The sequence below is a fragment of the Panthera tigris genome, chromosome D4, assembly GCF_018350195.1.
Source record: "Panthera tigris isolate Pti1 chromosome D4, P.tigris_Pti1_mat1.1, whole genome shotgun sequence".
Classification (NCBI taxonomy): domain Eukaryota; kingdom Metazoa; phylum Chordata; class Mammalia; order Carnivora; family Felidae; genus Panthera; species Panthera tigris.
In genome coordinates this window covers 5,877,378-5,887,830 of record NC_056672.1, presented here as the reverse complement: position 1 = coordinate 5,887,830, position 10,453 = coordinate 5,877,378, and the positions used below count along the sequence as shown (strand labels likewise).

At 39.4% G+C, this 10,453-nt stretch overlaps 1 non-coding gene across 1 annotated transcript; it reads right to left on the bottom strand.

Moving 5' to 3' along the window:
• Positions 1-936: 936 nt before the first annotated feature.
• LOC122233368 lies at positions 937-1,043 on the bottom strand. The gene has a single exon (XR_006210917.1). It is a non-coding gene; the product is annotated as a U6 spliceosomal RNA (small nuclear RNA).
• Between the last annotated feature and the right edge of the window lie 9,410 nt (positions 1,044-10,453).

Here is a 10,453-nt window from a genome sequence, read left to right as displayed (position 1 = left end):
CTGGGTGCATCCTAGTTTATTTATCTCTTTACCTACTTAAGGACATCTTGGTTGCTTCCAAATGTTGGCAACTATGAGTAAACCTCCTGTAAGTGTCTGTTTACAGGTTTTTGTGTGGAGGAGCTATTTTCTTTTTAATTTTTTTTAACGTTTATTTATTTTTTATTTTTATTTTTTAATATATGAAATTTACTGTCAAATTGGTTTCCATACAACACCCAGTGCTCATCCCAAAAGGTGCCCTCCTCAATACCCATCACCCACCCTGCCCTCCCTCCCACCCCCATCAACCCTCAGTTTGTTCTCAGTTTTTAACAGTCTCTTATGCTTTGGCTCTCTCCCACTCTAACCTCTTTTTTTTTTTTTTTCTCCCTTCCCCTCCCCCATGGGTATTTTTGAGACAGAGCATGAACGGGGGAGGGTCAGAGAGAGGGAGACACAGAATCTGAAACAGGCTCCGGGCTCTGAGCTGTCAGTACAGAGCCCGACGCGGGGCTCGAACTCACGGACCGCGAGATCATGACCTGAGCCGAAGTCGGCCGCTTAACCGACCGAGCCACCCAGGAGCCCCAGTGGAGGAGCTATTTTCAACTCTAGGTAAAGAGCAAGGAGCACAATTTATCAGATGGTAGGAGTATGTTTAGTTTTCTAATAAAATCGCAAACTGTCTTCCAAAGTGGTTGTACCATTTTTCATTCCCACCAGCAGTGAGTGGGGATTACCGTTACTCCACATCCTTCCCAGCATTTGGTGTTGTCAGCGTTTGGGATTCTGACCACTCTAATAGGTGTGTAGGGGTTTCTCACTGTTGCTTTAAATTTCCCTGATAATATACGATGCTAAGCAGCTTTCCATGTACTTATTTACCATCTGTATTATCTTTTTGCTGAGGTGTCTGTGAAGATTTTTTTGCCATTTTGTTTTTTGTTTGTTTATTTATTTATGGAACACTTCATGAATGCGTGTGTCATCCTTGCACAGGGGCCATGCTAATCTTCTCTGTGTCGTTCCAATTTTAGTATATGTGCTGCCGAAGTGAGCACAATTTTTTGCCATTTTCAATTTTATTTTATTTTGAGAGAGAGAGAGAGAGAGAGAGAGAGAGAGAGAGAGAGAGAGAATATCCCAAGCAGACTCTGTGCTGTCGGCATGAAGTCTAATATAGGGCTCTATCTCACAAACTGTGAGATCATGACCTGAACTGAAATTGAGTCAGACACTTAACCAACTGAGATACCCAGGTGCCCCAAGATTTTTTGCCATTTTAAATTGAGTTTTCTTATTGAGTTTTAAGAGTTCTTTATATATTTTATACAACAGTCCTTTAATAGATAAGTCTTTTGCAAATATTTTCTCCCAGTCTGTGGTTTGTCTCATTCCCTTTGCATTGTTTTAGCAGAACAAAAAGTTTTAATGAAGTCCAGAAAATTAATTCTTTTGTGAACTGTGCCTTTGTTGTTTTATTTAAAAGGTCATTGCCAAACCCAATGTCATAGAAGTTTCTCCTATTTTTTAGAAGATTTATAGATTTGCATTTTATATTTAGATTTGTGACCTATTTTGAGTTAATTTGTGTGAAAGGTGTAAGGTCTAGATTAATTTCTTGCATGTAGATGTTTAGTTCTAGCATTGGTGGAGGAACTGTCTTCTCCATTGTGCTGCCTTTGCTCCTATGTCAAGTATCACTTGACTGTATTTTTGTGGGTTCTCTATACTGTTCCACTGATCTATTTGTCTATTCTTTCTCCAATACAACACTGAATATTATACCTTTATATTTAATTCTTGAAGTTGGGTGCTATCAGTTGTCTGACTTTGTTCTTCTGTCTCAATATTGTATTGGTTATCCAGGGTCTTTTGCTTCTCTAAGTAAACTTTTGAATCAGTTAGTTGATATCCACAAAAAAGATTCTGGAATTTTTATTAGAATTGCATTCACTCTATAGATCAAGTTGGGGAACAGTGAAATCTTGACCATATTGGGTGCTCCTTTCCACGAACATGAAGTGTTTCATTTATTTAGTTGTTTTTTTTTTAGTATCTTTAACCAGAGTTTTGTAGTTTTCCTCATACAGTCTTGTACATATCTTGTTAGATTTATACCTAAGCATTTTATTTTTTGTGTGCTAATGTAAACGGTATAGTGTTTAATTTCAAATTCCACTAGCTCATTAATGGTTTAGAAGAAAGGGACTGACTTTGTATATTAACCTTGTATCCTGCAACCTTGCTATAATTAGTCCAGTTTTATTATTCTTTAAAAAATGTTTAATCTTTATTTATTTTTGAGAGAGAGAGAGAGACAGAGTGTGAATGGGAGAGGGGCAAGAAGAGAGGGAGACACAGAATCTGAAGCAGGCTCCAGGCTCTGAGCTGTCAGCATAGAGCCTGATGTGGGGCTCAAACTCACAAACTGTGAAATCATGACCTGAGCCAAAGTCGGACACCCAACCAACTGAACCACCCAGGTGCTCCATAGTCGAGTTTAATTTTAGATTTTCTATATACACAATCATATCATTTTTGAAAAAAAGACCATTTTATTTCTTCTTTCCTTATATGGATACACTTTATTTCTTTTCTTAATCTATTAGCTAGTACTTCCAGTATGGTGTTGAAAAGCAGTAGTGAAAGAGAACATACTTGCACTATTCCTAATCTTAGTGGGAAAAGTCTGAGTTTCTCACCACTAAGAATGTTAGCTGTTGGTTTTTGTAGATACTCTTGTATCAAGTTTAGGAGCTTCCCCTCAAGTTTACTTAGAGTTTCTGTATTTTGTCAAATGCTTTTCTACAAATATTGATATAGTCATGTGATTCTTCTTATTTGGCCTGTTAATGTGAGGGGGTACATTAACTGATCTACAAATGCTGAGTCAGACTTGCACACCTAGAAAAATCCCATTTGGTGGTCGTATACTATTTTTTTTATATGTGGTCGCTCAATTTGGCTTGCTAATATTTTGTTTAAGGTTTTTCCTCTATGTTCATGAAAGATTTTATCTGTAGTTTTCTTTTCTTGTAATGTCTTTGTTTTTGGTATTAGAAGTATGCTGGCAGGGCGCTTGGGTGGCTCAGTCGGTTAAACATCTGACTCTTGGCTTCAGCTCAGGTCATGATCTCATGGTTTGTGAGTTCAAGTCCCACATTGGGCTCTGCACTGACAGTGCAAAGTCTGCTTGGGATTCTCTCTCTCTCTCTCTCTCTCTCTCTCTCTCTCTCTCTGCCCCTCCCCTGCTTGCTCTCTCTCTCTCTCAAAATAAACAAAAATAAATTTAAAAAAAAAGTATGCTAGCCCTATAAAATGAGTTAGAAAGTATTCCCTCTGCTTTAATCTTCTGAAAGGGATTGTAGAGAATTAGAATTACTTCTTAAGCTGTGTGTGAAGTCATTGGGGCCTGGTACTTTTTGTTTTAGAAGATTATTAATTGATTCAATTTCTGTAGTAACTATAGGTCTATTTACATGGTCTATTTCTTCTTGTGCAAGTTTTGACAGACTATGTCTTTTAAATAATTGGTCTATTTAATCCAGGCTATCATGTTTGTGGGCACACTATGCCTTGATTATCCTTGCAATGTACATGGGATTTGAAGTGATATGCACTCTTTAATTTCTAATTAATTACTAACGTATTAGTAACTTGTGTGTTCTCTTTTTTTTCTTACTTAGCTTGGCTAAAGTTTTATCAATTTTACTCATCTTTTCAAAAACAAGCTTTTTAGTGTCATTTATTTTCTTTTTTCATTTCCTGTTTTCAATTTTATTATTTATGCTCTAATTTTTATTATTTATTTTCTTCTGTTTACTTTGAATTTAATGTTCTCTTTCTAGTTTAAGGTAAAAGTTTAAATGATTGATATTAGATCTTTCTCAATATATGCATTCACTGCTATAAATTTTCCTCTAAACACTGCTTTCACTGCATCCCACAAGTTTTGATTAGTTGTGCTTTCATTTTCATTTAGTTGAAAATAATTCTAAAATCTTTCTCAAGATTTCTTTTTTGTCTCATGTCTCATTAGAAGTATACTTTAAATCTATAAGTGCTTTGGGAATTTCCAACCATTTTTCTTGTCATTGATTTCTAGTTTAATCCATGTGGCTTGAGAACAGATACTGCACAATTAATATTCTTTTATTTCTTATGGTGTGTTTTGTGGTTGAGTATAGGCTATTAAATAGTTCCATGTGAATTTGAGACAAATGTGTAATGTGATGCTGTTGGATGAATTAGTCTATTGATAGTGCTGTTGATTTTAACGAAAATTTCAGTGATTTTCTGTGCATTTCTGAGGCAAGTGCTCAAGTTCCCAACTCTAATAGTGGGCAGACTGATGTCTTTCTTCTGGCAGTTCTACACATTTTCCCCTCCCATATTCTGACGTTCTGTATTTAGGTTCACACACATTAAAAACTGTTACATCCTCTTGAACAATTGACCCTTTATATTATAATACAATGGCCCTCTTTATCCCTGACAAATTTCCTTGTTCAGATGTTTGTCCTGCAAACATGGAAAACCCAAAGACCCCACCAAAAAACTGCTAGAGCTGATCAATGAATTCAGCAAAGTCACAGGATATAAAATCAATGTACAGAAATTAGTTGCATTTCTATACACCAATAATGAAGCAACAGAAAGTCATATCAAGGAATTGATCCCATTTACAACTGCACCAAAAAACATAAAATACCTAGGAAGAAACCTAACCAAAGAGGTAAAAGATCTGTATGCTGAAAGCTAAAGAAAGCTTATGAAAGAAATTGAGGAAGACACAAAGAAATAGAAAACCATTCTATGCTCATGGATTGGAAGAACAAATATTGTTAAAATGTCGATACTACCCAAAGCCATCTACATATTCAATGTGATCCCTAGCAAAACAATACCAACATTCTTCACAGAGCTAGAACAAACACTCCTAAAATTTGTATGGAACCACAAAAGACAATGAATAGCCAAAATAGTGTTGAAAAAGGAAACCAAAGCTGGAGGCATCACAATCCTGGACTTTATCCTGTATTACAAAGCTGTAATCATTGAGACAGAATGGTACTGGCACAAAAACAGACACCTAGATCAATGGAATAGAATACAGAACCCAAAAATGGGCCCTCAAATATATGGCCAACCAATCTTCAACAAAGAAGGAAAGAATATCCAATGGAATAAAGACAGTCTCTTTAGCAAATGGTGCTGGGAGAACTGGACAGCAGCATGCAGAAGAATGAACCCGGACCATTTTCTTACACCATATACAAAGTAAATTCAAAATGGATGAAAGAATTAAGTGTGAGAGAGGAAACCATCAAACTCCTACAGGAGAAAACAGGCAGCAACCTCTTTGACCCAGGCCCCAGCAACTTCTTACTTGACACATCTGCAAGGGCAGGGGAAATAAATGCAAAAATGAACTATTGGGATTTCATCAAGATAAAAATCTTCTGCACAGTGAAGGAAACAATCAGCAAAACTAAAAGGCAACCGACCGAATGGGAGAATATACCTGCAAATGACATATCAGATAAAGGATTAGTATCCAAAATCTATAAAGAATTTACCAAACTCAACACCCAAACGACCAATAATCTAGTAAAGAAATGGGCAGAAGACATGAATAGACACTTTCCAAAGAAGACATCCAGATGGCCAACAGACACATGAAAAGATGCTCAACATCACTCATCATCAGGGAAATACAAATCAAAACCACAATGAGATACCACCTCACACCTGTCAGAATGGCTAAAATTAACAACTCAGGAAACAACAGATATTGGGGAAGATGTGGAGAAAGGGAAACCATTTTTTGCTGTTGGTGGGAATGCAAACTGGTGCAGCCACCCTGGAAAACACTCTGGAGGTTCCTCAAAAAATTAAAAATTTATCCAAAAGATACAGGAGTGCTGATCTAGAGGGGCACATGCACTCCAATGTTTATAGAATACAGGGTAATTCTCAGCCATTTTTATTTCAAAAATTGCTTCAGTTAATTTTCTTCTCCTTCTGATACTTCTAAGTGTATGCTACCCCTTTCATAATTGTCCCACATTCTTAGATATTCTGTCAGTCTTTTTTTCCTCTCTGCTTTTTAGTTTTGGAGGTTTTATGAATATATCCTGAAGTTCAGAGACGCTTTCCTCAATCATGTCCTGTTCCTAGAAAGCCCATTAAAAACACTCTTCATTTCTGTCACAGTGTTTTTGGTATGTAGCATTGCTGTTTGGTTCTTTCTTAGAATTTCTGTTGTATTGCCCATTTGTTCTTCCATGCTGCCTACTTTATCCATTAGTACCCTTAGCATATTTATCATTGTTTTATATTCCTGGTCTGATAACTCTAACAACCCGACCATGTATGATTCTTGCTCTGTATTTTCAAATTTTTTAAAAAAGTGTGCCTTGTACATTTTTCTGGGTAGCTGGAAGTGATGAATTGCATAAAATCAACTGCTGTCAATGGGCCTTTAGTAATTTGGTGGCAAGGCATGGGGGGAAGGAATTGTTCTATAGTCCTACGTTTAGGTCTCAAAGTCATTTTGTGAGCCTGTGCCTCTGGACGGGGACTGCTGCGCATGTGCTTCTCTTCCCCTCTCCTTAGTGGGACAGGATGGCTAGAATGGGCTGTAGCTGGTTCTTTCTTTCTACCCACATGGAAGGCTAGAGGGGACTAGAAGTGGGTGTTTCCTTTTCTTCCCACGGAAGGCTTGAGTTCGTTGAATTTGGGTATTTCCCTTTCCCCATATCAGTTAGGCTCTGAAAAAGATCTGGTGGGTTTTAAATTTGGTTAAGTACTTTCTCCTTAGGACAGACCTTTTTAAGAATGGAATGCTGCGGTGCATTTCAGTATGGTTCCTTTTGCCCTTCCCCTGCCAGAAGCATGAGGTGACTTTTCTCCAATATTCACTATGATCACCTTGTAGAAGTGGGCAGTGCTACCCCCACCCCAACTGTGTCCCTCTGGGGCTTTTGGCTCTCAGACTTGTGCACATCGACCTTCTAGCAGTTAGTGAATTACAGTAGTTTCCCTATGCCAGCACCAGTTCCTGACAGGTTGATGCTCTGGTAAGTTGTGAACAGCACAGGTTTTTTTTATTCACTGATGTATACACAGTGCCTGGAATAGTCCTAGTGCATAGTAGGTACTCAAGAAACATTTTAGAATCAATGCATGCGTGAATGAACGCACAAATTTGCTGTCAGTTACACAGAGGGTGATCAGGCAGGTTTACAAACCAGCATAACTGACCAAGAAAGGGTGGAAAGTACCCCGGCCACTGCCCTGTTGTTGTTGGCTCATAAACCGGTGTCTGTCCAGGCCTGGGTGTCTCTACCTCTCACATCACCGTTCCTCAGATGATGCTTGTCTCCTGTGGGCACATATCTGCCCCATCCTGATGTTATCCTAGCTGCTTGGGGCCTCAGCTCCACCATTACACCATTCTTTTGCCCCCACGTAACTTTCACTTAACTCCTTCTAGCTCAGATTAATAAGTGAGTTTATTATACAGATGTATGGGTACCTCAGGCTGAAGAAGATTATCTGAATCTCTAATGACCAGATCAGGTATGTTTAAAATGGGGCAGTTGTTGCTCCATTAAATACCTATTGAGGAAATAATTACAAATGTAATACACGTTACATGATTCTCTAAGGGCACAGTTTAGGGAAACCTATAAAGAAAATGGATATATAAGTGAGCCAAATCTCAAGCCAATTACAATTAAGAAGCCCACACAGAGAAAACAAGATCGCTGCCCAGGGACTCAGTAAGTTTTCTGCCCACAGACACTATCAGCCCCAGGTCTGCAGGAAGTCAACTGGTGGAGAGGCCATGGGCTGGGACACAGGACAGCTCCACAGCATCCAGGGGGAGCAGAGATCAGGGAGAAGCGAGGCAAGTCTGAGATGGATAAAGAAACTGCCAGTGACTCTTGCTCCCCGGCCCTGGGAACGGTGGTAGAAACAAATGTTTCCGGTGACATTAAAGGAAGGAAGGGCGGGAACTGGATGTGAGTGGAAGGACAGCGTGGCCAGACCTCCCAGCCCACTGTATTTAATGATAGCCCTCTTCTCCTCCGCCATATTTGGCACTCTGCTTCTCGTCCTGTGAGTTGTTGTAGTTGGGACCCCTCATCTGAGGCCTTGCTGATCTGCCACTCTCACCTCATCATGCACATTAAAAACAAGACGACAGACCCAAAATGGAGTTGCTTACGCTAAGCCCCACACCACCAAAATGAGACAACTTAATTACAGTTTTGGGTGTCCCTGAAATGGAATCTTCAAGCAGCCATTATCACCTGGTCCGCTCTAGTCAGGTAATCTGCCCGACAGACCCCCGTCTTCTCCAGAAGGAAAGAAACCTGGCAATAACCAACCTACTTTTTTGCCCTTGTAGAACTTCCTTAATCCTGCTCCCTTCTGGCTATAAAAGCCTTTCCTTCTGCATAGTTCCTTAGAATGTCTATCTGCTAGATGGATGCCTCCTAATTCGAACAGGTTTGCCCTCAAATAAACTGTTAAAATTTTTAATATGCCTCAGTTTGTCTTTTAAAAGTTCTGGGGACAGAAGACAGAACTGGAGACCCCTGACGGCCCCAAGGGGCAGTAAGCAAGCAGGTATAGTTCCCATCGAGCTCCTTGTGCTCACCGCTTCCTTGCTATTTCTGGAAGTTGTAGGTGACTCTGTCGTGGATCCCAGATCTGCAGTTTTTGCACCATGAGCTTTCAGGTTTTATTTCAGCCTTTAATTTCCTGGGCTGTGTGTGTGTTTTTTTTTTTTTTTAAGTTTATTTATTTATTTCGAGAGAGAGGGAGTGTGTGAGCAGGGGAAGGACAGAGAGTGAGAGAGAGCCCCGACGTGGGACTCAATCCCATGAACTGTGAGATCATGACCTGAGCAGAAATCAAGAGTTGGACGCTTGACCGACTGAACCACCCAGGTGCCCCACAGACTGAGCCACCAGGCACCCCTGTTGTCAACTCCTTTTTTTTTTTTTTTTAAGTTTATTTTGTTTTACTTTGAGCGCGAGAGAAAAAGAGCAAGAGGGGAGGGGCAGAGAGAGAGAATCCCAAGCAGGCACCCTGCTGCCAGGTGAGCCCTGACGTGGGGCTTGAACTCACCAACCACGAGATCATGACCTGAGCCAAAATGAAGGGTCAGACATTTAACCAGTTGAGTCACTCAGGGTTCTACTGTCTACTATTAATAGGAAATTGTAAACAAAGGTTTTTCTTTACCTTTTAAGTAATCTTAAAGATTCACAGCAAAGATTTGTGTCTTAGCAGAATAACTTACTTGCTTCATAAGACTTACTGTCTTTATGAGGTATTTGATTATTTAAAAAAACCCAGTCTTTGCAATATTAAGAGAGCTAGGTATTATTCACAACTAAGTAACTTTAAAAAAAAAATTTTTTTAGAGAGAGAGAGAGTGTGTGTGCGACAGGGGGAGAGGGGCAGAGGGAAAGAGAGAGAATCTTACACACTGAGTGTGGAGCCTACCATGGGGCTTGATCCCACAATCCTGGGATCATGAATTGAGCCAAAATCAAGAGTCGGGACGCTCAACTGAATGAGCCACTCCACACACCCACAAATGTAACCTTCTGTATTTGCCTTTAACATGTTTTATTGTCACTTTGGTTTAATAGATCAAAGTATTATTTCATAATGATCTGTGATCCTCTCTGATCAAATGTTCAAGCCTCTTGACATTTTCTCAAAATCAAAATCTAAATGGAGAAATGGAGTCTTTCTGACCTCAAACCAACTGAGATTTCCCACAAAGCTGCAGTTAACCTGAAAGATTTGTCTCTCGTCTTGTGAAAGAGAGATATTAAATTCTTAGGTTTATTTGGTATGTTAAATTATGTGGGAAGCATTGCCAATTAAGTGTTAATGAACCTTATTAGGCTATGCATGGATGTATATTCAAATTACCAACGTATTCCAGAAGTGAAAGTTTCTAGAAATTTGTCAGTACTCTCACTGTCCAAATATTATCCTAAATCATTGCATGCCAGAAAATAACATTTCCTTATCAAACAAATCCTCATCAGAAATTTAGCCACGGGCATTTTTCCACCTTTGATCATGTACAGACAGTGACTGTTTTACTCGGATGCTTTTATGAAAGTGAGATTCACTGAAAAGACCCTACTAAGTGCTCTTGCTGATTGGCATCTCGGCCAAATTATAAGGTGTCGATACCTGGGTTCATCTCTCACAAGTGAAGAAGTCTCCACCTGACCTCCGGTCCTGCGTAAATGCTGGAGACCCCAAAGTCAAATCTACTAGGAAGAGAAATAGCCAACATCGGGGTAGACTACTTCCTCCTAAGAGTGTGGATCATGAATGTTCTCTTTTCCATTTTTCACTCCCTCTCAGACCACTGTTTTCCTACTTCTTATACGATGAAGATCTTTAGGATTCTTTTGTCCCCCTG